A 13,470-nucleotide genomic window follows, 5' to 3' on the forward strand; every position below is an offset into this window, starting at 1 on the left:
TCATTTTTTTTCTTTTGCTTGTATAATCCCAGCATTTATCCAGAACTTTGTCACATTTTCTTTCACGATTCTAGCCAACCTGTATTTTTCCTGTTGTCTACAGGAGCATTTTCTTTGACAGTTTTCTCACCTGCAAGAAGTCACCCCTGCTTTTATATACAAATTTAGCATGACCTAATTAAACAAAAGTTAATTAAAGAAAACATGAAGTTTTTTAAAAGAATGTATAGTCAAGGAATTTAGTGACAGAATCTGGACTTCACAGCCATGTATCACATGCTAGAGTCTCAGCAGCATGGTTATAAAATAAGGACAGTCATAATATCAACATCATAAGGCTGTTGCATGGCATAGTACTTATCTCAATGCCTGGCTCATATTAATTGTGTAATAAATGTTAGCCATTATTATTATTATCACCAAAATGTTTAACTTTAGCATAAACATGAGAAAGGATGACATTCAAAATATGTTGTCACCTTAAAAAATAATGGCTTAACCCCTGTTTGCAGACAAGGCACAGAGAGGTTAAGTCACATGTTGAAGGCCACACAGATAGAAAAAGAATAGTGCCTTAACTGAGAAAGATATAAATATGAATTGAGCTGTGGGATTAATATAAATAAAGCATGTGTAGATCAAAAGAGGAATTGCTAAGAAATAAAACAGAAAGTGAAGGGTCTGGTATACTTGTTAAGTATATATCCTAGGTGGGAGTGATTTATCAGTGCATCAGAACCTAATGTCATTAACAAAATCTGAATTGTATGAATAACTCTCCTTATTCTGATTCTATGCTCCCATGCAAATGTCCACTAATCTACTGGTTTCCCATGTAGTTTGCCTGAACCCAAATCCACCTACTACTTTATCTCATAAATTATGACACATTTTAAGAGTAAAAAATTCAGTGCCTAGTAAATGTTTATTGAAAGGATGAATCAGAAAAAGTTAAAGAAATCGGGAAAAGAAAAAAACAGGAGAGCAAAGTTCAAGAGAAAAGAGAATTTTAAGGCACCGTCAAATTCTCCACAGAGATTATAGAGGATGACATATGAGAAAAGGTCACTGGATTTAGCAAGAAGTAGGTCACTGGCAGAATTTAGAGACACTTTTTAATGTGGTAGTAACAGAACCCAAATAGAAAGGATTTAAGGCAAGAATGAGTGGATGGGAAGTGTAAGCTGCAAATGGAAACCATTTATTTAAAAGAACTGTTTGTGAACTAAAGGGGAGAGAGAGTTCAGTAGCTAAAAAGAAAGCAATTTGCGTATGTGCGTGCTTGTGTGTTTAGAAAGGGGAACCTTTGACAGTTTGGAGATAAAAGTGAAACAAATATTGCTGTGTAAAACAATAAAAACTCTGATAATTTGCGATTTGGGGTGGTTAACTTCAGGATAGATGTAAGTCTATGATGGTTGATCGTTGGAGAGAAATCCTGGTAGGAGGGAAGAAGTATGTGCCATGCAAGTTCGAATAGGAAATGTGCATATGGAGGTTTGGCATCTGGGCCAAGTGGTGCCATCAGAAGGCCTTCCAGCATGCCATCATCAGGGTAAATTTACCAGGGCCCAGGTGCTGAACAGGTCCAGACATGCCAACTTCCCAATTTCATTAGTCTTAGGCTGTGCCCTGTCAGTTCACTGAAATTACTTTTGACACAAGTGACCTCCTTGATGGCAGATCCTAATCTATCTCCTGGCCTTCTTAACTGTATTCCAAATTGCAACTAGAAAACTCATTTTAGTGTCCCACAAACATCTCAACATTAACATGCCCCAAACTGGGCTTATCATCCTCTTATATGAGCTCCTCATCAGGAATTCCCAATCTCAAACAATATACTTATCACTACCTGCCCAGTAGACCAAGCCAGGAATCATCCTAGAATCCTCTTTCTACCTTTTCCCTCTTACAATCTAATCAAGCTCTTAAGTCATTTTTAGGCTGGGGGGATGGAAGTCTACCTGTACCGCACCCCTCTTACCCAAAGAAAGAGAGGAAATAATAATCTGATTGTTGGTTCCCAAGGCACAGATCTGGTTAGGTTGGGTGGTGAAATGTGAAATTGTCAAAATGTGTTCAGAGGATATATAACTAGGTATTGCTTCATTCTTTGCTGTCTATTCCAAGCAAGCAACAAAAGTTGTAAGCAACTGCAGTCCCAGTTTTCTTGCTGTTCTCTCCTGTTTTCATTTTTATATGACTGATAAGATTATATTAAAACTATGTTTGGGCTTGAGGTTGGTAGGCTCTTCATTGTTTGGAACTTAGAAGTTTTACAAACAATAGTTTTTCCCTCTACTTGATGAGTTCTCTTACTTGGTGAGTCTCCACTGATTTTTCTACAGTCCCCTTCTACAAATATTTCTACCTCCTTGAAACCTTCTCTGACCTTCCTAAGTAGAGTTTGTGCTTGCTCTTGGGCTACTTGCTCTTCTGGGCTTATGTTGTATTATGTTTATATGTACAATACATCTATTATTATATTCAATCTCTTTGTTCTAACAAGCCTTTGTTCTAACAAGGCCTTCACCACCATTAGCTTAATCATCCATTCTCCATTCTTACCTCCTGATTCCATGATATGCAGTGGTGGGTCAAGAAGTGATGTTGGTTAGGGGACCTTTAGCTCCCTTATTTTGTATCAAAGCTTTTGATGCCAAAATGGCATGCATGGCTTCAACACATCTCAAATAAACACATCTTAAGTCAAAAATGCATCAATATTACCTTTTTTCTTGAAGAGATTTCATTCCTGATTCCAGAAAACCATATAATCTTTGTTTTCCTCCTCTCTTCCCTCCTATTCACTCAACAAATATTTATTGAGCACCTATCATATTAGTTACTATTCTAGGCACTGGGTAGTAAATAAAAATTTTTAAATTCTCCCCTTCATGGAGCTTACATTCTAGTAGGAGAAATAGGCATAGGGCAAGATAAACAAATAAGAATACTGTATGTTAGATAATGATAAATACTAAGAAAAACAATAAAGCAGGGAAAGCAGACAGCATTGCTGGGAGTAGGGATTGTGATTTTCGATAGAATGACTGAGGCAGACCTCATTGAAAACATGACATTCAACTAAAGATCTGAAGGAGATGCAGGAGGAAGCCAGAAGTATATATTAGGAGAAGAATATCCCAGCAAGAAGGAGCAAGTACAAAGGCCCTGAGGTGGTAACATGTCCGGTATATTGGAGAACAGTGAAGAGGCTAGTGTGACTAGGACAAAGTAAGGGAGAGAGAAGTTAGGAGATTGGTCAGAGATAATGTAGGCCTCATCAGCCATCATAAGGACTTTAGTTGTACTCTAGGATGGGAAGCTGTTAGAGGGTCTTATCCAGAGAAATGACATGATATGACTGCAGTTCTAATAGGACAACTCTGGTTGCTCTGTGGAGAACAGAGCACAGTGGAGCAAGGACAGACCACCTAGAAGGGCTGTTGCGATAATCTAGGCAAGAGATGGTGGTGGCTTGGTCCAGGGTGGGGAGCAGTGTAGGTGGTGAGGAGTGGTCAGATTCTGGATATATTTTGAAAGTAGAACCAATAGAATTTGCAGAAGAATTGGTTATAAGATATGAGATGGAGAAATGACTCCGAGTTTGGGGAGCTGAGCAATGGGAAGAATAGAGTTTCCACCCTCTGAGACTGAGAGGATTGGATTTTGGGGAGAATGTCAAAAGCTCAAATTTGGAAATGTTAATTTTGAGATGTCTATTAGACATCCAAGTGAAGATGTGAAGATTGGGATATATGAGCTAGAATTTAAGGGAAGAAGTCTGGGGTAGAAATATAAATTTGAGAATTGTCAGTGCTTATATGATACTTAAAGCCTTGAGACTGGATGAGATCCTCTTTGCTGGTTCCTATTCAGCAACCCAAACTCTTAATGCTGAAATGCTTAGGGCCTAGTCTTTGAACCTCTTCTGTTTTCTGCCTGTACTCACTCATCTCTTGTTCTTTCCTTTTTCTCTCATACTCCTTATCAAATCTGGTCAGCAAATCCTGGGTATATCCTGGATTTTGAAGACTTCAAAATAAATCCAGAAACTGACCCCTTCTCACCACCTCCACTGTTACCACTCTGATCTATTTCTTTTGCCTAGATTATTGCAATAACCTCAAAGCCAATCTTCTATTCCTGAAACTGTGCCCCATAGAGTTAACAGAAGCTGATGACTAACAGGAATTCTTGAGCTTGTCTTGCAGAGCAACAGATAGGGGAACAGCTTGTTAAAATCCCTCTGCATGTAAACTGCCTTCACTGATTAAGCTCGTTTTAGTCATTGTTTTCTTCCTTTCTTTTTTTCTCCTCTTTAAGTAGCCCAGTTGTATTCAGAAATTTGGAGTTAGCTCTTGTCTGGTGAGAGCTGGCTAAGACTGATTAGACCACCAACCTTAAAACTGGGCCTGCTCAGGTGTCTGATGAATGGTGTTTTGATGTCAGAGGGCTAGAAAACTTAGATCATACTAAGCACCTCCATTTCTATGCAGAAGAATGTAACCTGAATACATCTGCACAAGACACTGATTACCTCACCTTTTCCCCTACCTCTAATCACCTTTCCCCTCGCCTAAGACCACCCTGCCCCTCCCATAAATATTCTACTACCCTTGCCTTCAAGGAGGCAGATCTGAAACTTGTCCTCCTGTCTGTCTCCTCGCTTGGCTGCCTTATGAATATACTCTTTCTTTGTTGCAAACCTCCGCATCTCAGCATTTGGCTTACTGCCCATCAGGGAGATGGACCTGGTTCAGTAATATTTCCACATGTATCTCACTTAGGTCTGTTCTCGAAAAGTAGCTAGAACTTTTTAAAAAAGTAAAATAAATTTTACTCCTCTGCTCAAAATGCTCCAACGGTTCCTATCTTAGAGTAAAATCCAGTCCCAAACATGGCCTAAATATATCTTCCACAATCATATTATCTGAAAACTCACTGACCACACCTCCTATGCTCTCTCCTACTTTTGCTGCTCTAGACCCCCAGTCTTCTTTGCTTTTCTCAAACATCCCAAGCTGTTCCCTCTGAGAGGAACACTGCTCCAGATGTTACCAAATCCAAGCTCACTCTGCTCGCTGCACGACAGGCCAATAAATAGGGAGACGAGGTGTTGAGGCAAGGAACACGACTTTACTCGGAAAGCTGGCAGACCAAGAAGATGGCGGAATAGGGTCCCCAAAAACCATCTTATAGGGGTCTGGATGCCAGTTTCTTTTATTTTTTATCTTATTTTTTTTTAATTCTTTTTATTTTTTGGCTGCTTTGGGTCTTGCTGTTGTACGCGGGCTTTCTCTAGTTGCAGCGAACGGGGGCTACTCTTCGTTGCGGTGCATGGGCTTCTCATTGCGGTGGCTTCTGTTGTTGCGGAGCATGGGATCTAGGCGCACAGGCTTCAGTAGTTGTGGTACGTGGGCTCAGTAGTTGTAGTGTACGGGCCCAGTTGCTCAGTGGCATGTGGGGTCTTCCCAGACCGGGGATCTAACCCATGTTCCCTGCGTTGGCAGGCAGATTCTTAACCACTGGGCCACCAGGGAAGTCCCCAGTTTCTTTCATAGAATCAAAGAGGGAAGTAAAATAAAAAGGCAGAATAGAGAGGGAGAGGCAGGGAGGAAGTAAAGTAAAAAGTGCCATCAGTCTTGGAAAACATTTCCTGAAATGGCCAGCCTCGGGGAGGGGATGTCAATTTCTTCTTTCTTACAGCCATTCACAGGTTGGTAGGGTTCCCTGAGGCAGGCCATTATGTATGATTATAATAACAAAAGCAACACAAAGCAAAGGCTAAAGTCAAAGAAACAGATCCAACATGGAGTCAAAATGGGCTCTTCTCTGTTATACAGATATCTGTGTGGCTCTCTCCCAAACCATATTGGGCCTTTACTCAATGCCACCTTCTCAGTGAAGCATCCCTTGTCTACCCTGTTAAAAAATAGAAAAAATAGTTCCTCTAGAACTCCCTATCCTCCCAGATTTTTCTCCATAATACTAATCACTGTCTTCATATTTACACAAACCCCATGAAGGCATGAATTATTGTCTGTTTTGTTCTCTGCTGTATCCCTAGCATTGAGAATAGTGTCTGACACATTGTTGGCACTTAATAAATATACTTTAATAAATGAATGAATGACATAAACATACAATCTAAGTAAAAATGGTCTGCTAGCTGTGTGAATGTTGTTTCATTCACCCTCTTCCCTCAAAATTCCCTCTAGGCTCCTAAATGAAATGTGGAAATACCCACAGATGGTACAGTAGAAAGTACATGCTGTGGGGCTCAAGAGTCATACTGAGTGCTTCTTTAGGTCATACCTATGGCAGACATTTATAAAAATGATTAAAATATGGTTCCAGGTTTTGAGGAATTTGTAGTCCAATTAAGGAGAAAGTTGTGTACAATGTGACTTGCATAAAAAGAACAAATCTTAACATAAGTATTCCCAACTTTCCCTTTGGATGCCAATTCCTAAAGAATATTTTGAGCATTAGGCCTCAGAGAGCTCAAATTTGAAAGAAGCTGTGTGGGCCTCCTTCATTTACATTAAAAAGGGGAGGAGTGGCTCAAGGATGCTTTTCTTCTGAAAGGCCAGATTAGAAAGGAAGGAATTGGGTAGTGATAATAAGAAGGAAGGAGTATGATCAAGTAATAATCGTGAGCTTAGGTTTTGGCAATAGGGTGCATGGAGGGGGAAAAAAGAGAAAGATTTTGGAACAGCTTCCATAAAAATTGCAGGAAACCATGTAGATAAAGAGAATTTTTAGATTATTTATGGGTCAAATAAAGGAAGTCCTTTCTTTCCTCTAGAATATCCCAGTTTTATGACCACTTTTTATTTCTAAGAGCATCCAAATGACTTGGTTGTAAATGTACCTCTAGGAGGCTGAATAAATTCATCTAATGTTTGCTATTTGACTTGGAAAATACCTTGTTTCAAAATGATAATTTCAGTTTTGTCTAATATACAGCAATTCATTCTGACTATAAGTAGCAAAGATCAGAGGCTATCCCTGGTCTTTTATCAAACCATACCATCAGCACAGAGGAGAATGTTTGTGAAGGAACTATTGCATCTGGTACTTTTACAAAAGAAATCTATGAGTCTATACATACATAAAACTCCCTTTTATCTAGAAGGTACTGCATTTGTACTTTCATTGTTTGCTCTTTAGAATACTTTCTTCCCTCTTTTTCCTTTTTTTTGGCTGAAATGTTAAGGGTTTTTTTGTTGTTGTTGTTGTGCTGGGTCTTAGTTGTGGCAGGTGGGCTCTTTAGTTGTGGCACGTGGGCTCCTTAGTTGTGGCAATGTGGGCTCCTTAGTTGTGGCATGTGAATTCTTATTTGCGGCATGCATGTGGATCCTAGTTCCCTGACCAGGTATTAAACCCGGGCCCCCTGCATTGGGAGTGTGGAGTCTTAATCACTGTGCCACCAGGGAAGTCCCAGCCATTTTTATACCATAAAAAAATTATAAAATTTTATTAGTGTTAGATGTTTTTCTTTTTAAATTTTTCATCCTTTTATACAGGGACTCATTGACTGACTGATGAACTGAGCCAAGCAAGGACTAGAAAGACCCTTTTCTACCTTCTTTGTTAAGCGATCTCTGAGTGTGTGATTTCTACATTCCACAAGTGGATTATCATTGGATCAGTATTAAGTTTCTATATATGGTTGTCTGTTTCTATGACATCTATCATGTTCCACTGGTCTGTTAGTCTGTTTCCATCCCAATATCACACTCTCTTAAATTTTATATCTTTATAATGAATCTATATCTGGCAGGGCAAGCAGTATCCTCTCTGTTTTTCTTCTTTAAGAAGATCTTAACTTGTCTTGGATCTTCCACATACATATTAAAATCATTTTGTCAATGTCAAGAACTGTGTGAGTTCTGAGATTTTGCCATACTTACAAGCCACCAAGTTAGCTTACCACAGTTTCATGAATGCTGGCAGAAGACACGAACTCCTGAGTCAGAGATAAAAGACTTTACTTAAGGCACAGCAAGCACCATGAGCTTCCTATTTACATCTATTCTCCTTGTCTCCAAGTCCCATGGGGCAATGTGGATGGGCTCAGATGGATGCCTGCATCTGCATTGGGTGCCTTATAGAAAAGGAACCCTAAGCTTAGGGAACCTGAATCTTTTATACTGGGCAGTAAGTATGAAGGCTGTTTGCTCCAGAGGGAGACACTATACCTTCCAACACTGTTCGTTATACAAACATCCCGGACAAGTTAGTCCAGAACAAAAGCAGTCAATGTCTCTTATCTTTTAGTTTTTAAAATATTCTCTTATTTTAAAAACCTCTGCTATATCTGCAGTGTTCCCCTTTTTCATTCCTAATACTGTTAATTTTTACCTTACCTCTTTTGCCCTGGATCAACCTTTCTAGAGGTTTGTTAATTTTATTAGTCTTTTCAAAGACCAACATTTCATTTTGTTGCTCCTCTATTATATGTTTGTCTCTATTTCCTTATTTTCTATATTATTTTGCTCCCCAACTTTTTGTGGGGGGTTATTTGTTATTTAATTCCAGTATCTAAAAAAATTTATTATACTCTTCTCTTTAACTCTTGAGTTACCAGAATTGTTTTTAAAAATTTGCAGACAGAGAGGATTATTTTTAGCTCTTATTTTATTTTTAATTTCTGTGTTCTCATAGTAAACTATCAGCGGCAGCAAACAATTCCAAATCTCAAAGGGCTTAACACACTACAAGTTTATTTCTTGTTCATTTGAAGTCCAACCTGAATGTTTCTGTATATGACACAGAGAATAAGCTTCTTCCCTTTTAGGCTGCCAAAATTCTCAACACGCTGCTCCTTACGTTTTTGAAGAAGAGGAAGCAAGAGCGTGGAAGGTTGCACAGGATATTCTGTATTCAGGCCTGACAGTACATGCAACACTTTTGCTCACATTCCATAAGACAGAGCTAAGCCTCCTAAATTTACCAGGGGCTGGAAATGGCGTCTAACTCTCATGTCCAGGACAAATAGGAAAAAGCAGAATCCCTGCCATAATTTCTAATGTTAATTATATTATTATCAGAAAATGTGTTCTGTATGATACCAATTCTTTAGGAAATGTGAGACACAGTCAATTTTTGTAAATGTTCTGTGTGTGCCTGAAAATAATGTATATTTTCCAATTACTGAAGGCAGTCTTCTATATACATCAATGAAATCAAACTTTTTAATTGTTTTGTTGAAATTATCTACATTCTTACTGGTCTTTCTTTTTAAAAAAAAATTTCCTCCATTTTATTTTATTTTTTATTGAAATACATTTGATATATAGCATTGTGTAGATTGAAGGTTGAAACATGTTGATTTGATACATTTATATATCATAATTTGATTGCCATTGTAGTCTTTATCATATCACATATTATCACTTCTTTTTTTGTGGTGGGAATAATTAAGATCTACTCTCTTAGCAAGTCTGGTGATTATAATACAATATTGTTGTCTGTATTCAGTATACTGTGCTTTAAATCTACAGGACTTATTTATCTACTGGTTACAACCTTATTGGTTGTCTTATCTACTTTAAGTATTAATGACCAAGAGATATGAGGTAGAAATTTCCCACAATGTTGATGAACTTGTCAATTTCTCTTTGTAGTTATTTTATGTTATTTATTTTGAGGCTATGATATTAAACAGTATACATTTACAAATGTGGTATCCTTTTGATTATATCCTGTTATTTTTATACAGTTCCCTTCTTTATTGGTGGTGTTTTTTCTTTAAAGAATACTTCGATATTTATTATGGCTACATTACTTTCTTTGGGTTAAATTTTCCTGATTGTTCTAAAATTCTGACTAGATATATTTTGGACTTTCTCTGTTCTCCTTGTGTCTTCAATTCTTTTTTAAAAATTTTTTATCTTTTTATCTTGATTGCTTTATTCTGTGTAATTTCTCCTTTTAAGTAAAAATCTTTCATTTTATTAATTTTCTCCTCCATTGTAACTATCTGCTATTTAACTCTTACATTGAATACTTACTTTCAATTATCATACTTCTTATTTCTAAGAGATCTCTTCCTCCAATTCTGCCTAATCTCTTGCTGATTAGTCATATTTTCACTTCCCTCCCCTCCATTTTAAAACTTCTTTAAACATATAAATATATTTAATTTATTTTCTAATATATTCCTTGTATTTGTACATTTCCAATATTCCAAGTTCCTGTTGTTTATAATCTATGTGACACTTGATTATGGTGGCCTAGTTTCTCATGTGTTTTGTGATTTTTCTTTTATTGTGAACTTGTATTCAAAATAAAACACAATCTTTTGAACTTTTAAAATCCATTCCTCAAGGGAGGATTTGTGTTTCTTTCTGCCATGGGTATGAGGACATTACAGACCTGAGTCCAGTTTAAATGGGTCCAGAAATGAAGAATTTTAGTGTATGATATTCCTTACCACGTAAACAGTATAAATTTTGATCCTAAATCCATGTCTGAACCTTCCAGTGGCTATAAATTCTCAGGAGAGCTTTTCTCCCCTTCTAGACAGTTTTCTTTCCTGCTTAACTCTGTGAAGGGTTATTTATTCACTTGTTTCTAGTGAACTCTTTTCCTTGTGAATGGCTTTTCCTGAGCATGGCTTTTATGCTAGATGGAGCTCTCTGCTCTTGGAAGATGTACAGTTCTGGGCAGCCTGGGTATAAAGGTTCTCCCAGGGCACACGACTGCTTCAGTTTTCACTTCTTTCCCTATATTCATACCACTGCTTTCCTGGAAGCTTCTTGCATTCATTTAAAAATTGTTTCTAGTATTTCATCTAGCAATTTTTCAATGAATTTAGAGAATTATGAATGAATTTCTCTTTTATTTTTTCAAGTAGCATTTAAATACAGTTGGAAAATGGTACAGATATTTGTGGGAGAGATCATTGTCTTTTCATTGTCTTTTCTATTGCTAATGTTGGGTACCTCAGTGAATTGGTGTACCACTCAAAATGACGCCATCAATGCTCAGAATTGATGAATTCTGAATAGCACACATTAGAATCATTGTTCATATGAGGCCTGTGAAAACCAATACTCACTTTCCCACTAAGTGATTTTGTTAACCCCTCTGCTGTTAAGCCACCCTTTGGGGCTTGGTTTTTTCCTCATCTCTATGATGTATTGGTTTATCTAGTATATCTTCTCAAGCAATATGGGTTACAGAGGTTGTATGACATCTTGATCTCTATGATCCCCAAGTGTGGCCTCGAGCAGCATGAACTCTTTGCCAATCACTGTTAGTCCCTAGCGGTCTCATCTTTTTATCCCAGTGCCAGATAGTCATAATTTTCCATGTGCACTATGTTGTGAAAAAGGTTAAGAAGCGTGGTCTAGATGATCCTCTAACAGTCCTTCTGTCTAAAACTCTTGATTTAAAAAATTAACTATTAATGCACTTTTCCTCTCTGGGCACTTGTTTAGTGAATGAGTATATTGTATGCAAGAGAAAATGGGGATAGGTTTTACACAGAGTTGCTTTGAACTGAAATCTTTAAAAGGAGTTGCATGTCTTTGTGAATGAGGAAAATCTCAAGCATTTTGTGCTAAGTGACCTATTTAGAGCCAGTAATGCCATTCTAGGATTTGAATGAGCCAAGGCCCTTGTTGGCTTCTTGGGCACATATCATATTTTCTTATAACTAGTTTCATTGTGCTGCTTCATCTCCTCACTTTTGTATGAGTACAATATAATAGAAGCAGCTTATGTGGCCTCATGTCCTTTCTTCTTTTTTTTTTTTTTTGAATATTTAATAGTTGTATGCCTTTGTTTCACTTTGTTTTCGATCCTTCTGTTTCTCTGGTATTTTGAACACTTTGAAATAAGAGTCTGATTTCACTTCCTAAGGACTCATACCCATAAAACCTATCAAAAACAATGATTGGTTTTGTTTATACCTGAAAGCATGGACCCCAACATGCTCTACTTCTGTTTCTAGCGCAATTCTGAGTCATGCTTTAAAAAGAATGTTTAGCACTTAGCAACCCGGAGTTCAGTCTGGCCCTGAAGTCGCATTGTTTGGTTTGGGATGTAGCGTGTTTTTAAAACAATGTATTCCTCTCTCCACTCCAGACATACCAAGTCTGAACCTCCATGAGTGCATAAGGGGAGGTGAGGGAATGCAGTTTTACAGAACTGTACTTTTACCTCTGGGGAATACTTCTTTGGAAACAGCTGAGAGGGCAAGTTATTTGGCTAAAAAAAAATGGAGGTAGGGTTGAAGAAGACTTCACAGAAGAGGTTTTTTTTTTTAAAAAAATTATCTTTGAAGGATGAATCAAATATTTGCCTGATGAGGAAGACTAGGGAAGGATATTTTAGACAGAAGTGGCATGAGTCGAGGCACAAAGTGAGACTCCATGGCGAATCTTTCAGAACTGTGAATTGTCTAGTGTAACTAGACTAGATTGATGCCGATACAGGAAGTAGAAGTAACAGAAGAATCAAGAAAGTAGATTAGGACTAAATTGTGAAAAGTCTGGATTGATAAGGAATTACATTTTATTTCATGGGAAATAAAAGTCATCAAAGGATTCATAAATATGACAATAATGTGGCAAGATTTTTATTTTATATTATAACCATGGCAGCAATGTGGAGGATGAATTAAAGGGAGAAGAAACTGGAGACAATGAGACCGATTGAAGATATAATTAGAGTAGCTCAGAAGAATGATTATAAGACAGTAGTTGGGGAAATAGAGGAAAAGGGCATACATTTAGAATCATTCATTTACTCAACAAATAGACTATTTTGTATGTGCTAGCTGTGAGCCCTGTGCTAGCTGTTAGGAAAAAATGAAACCAAACCATGAATGTTCTAAGACAAATAAAAAATATATAACTTATGTTGTATGTGTATGAAAAAAATAAATATTTTTAAAATAATGGTATCCTCTTTGTGGAAGAAATATAAATAATTTTACTTTTCTCTTCTTTAGACATTATTGAATTTTCTAAAGTGTCTATAGTGTCAGTATATCACATTTAAATTTTTTTTCTAATTTTAAAGTGTATATATTGTTTTGCCTCCCAAAACCCTGGTGAAAAGACAGACATGTGAACAACCAATATAACAATCTGGTAGTTATAATAGTGATATGTTAAAAAAAAATACTGAAAAGGTGAGCAGTAGTATCTAAACATGCCTTCAAGAGACAGGGAATCTTCATGAAGGAAGCAGCATTTCAAGTGAAGCTTGTAGGATTTGTGGGAATCCCAGAGAAGAGATACTCCAGACAAAGGAAACTCAAATTAATTGGAAAATTTATCTGAGTGGATAGGCAGATGTCAGATTCTGAAGTCTTGTATTCTTTGTGAAAGTGTTTAGAATTTATCTTATAGTCCATTATGGAAATGCAAGCAAAAAGAAGACAGAAGATGTTTACACCATGAAGGCCATTCCGCGCAGTACAGAAGTTAGATTGAGGTGATG

Source organism: Pseudorca crassidens, chromosome 4 (assembly GCF_039906515.1).
Source record: "Pseudorca crassidens isolate mPseCra1 chromosome 4, mPseCra1.hap1, whole genome shotgun sequence".
NCBI lineage: Eukaryota > Metazoa > Chordata > Mammalia > Artiodactyla > Delphinidae > Pseudorca > Pseudorca crassidens.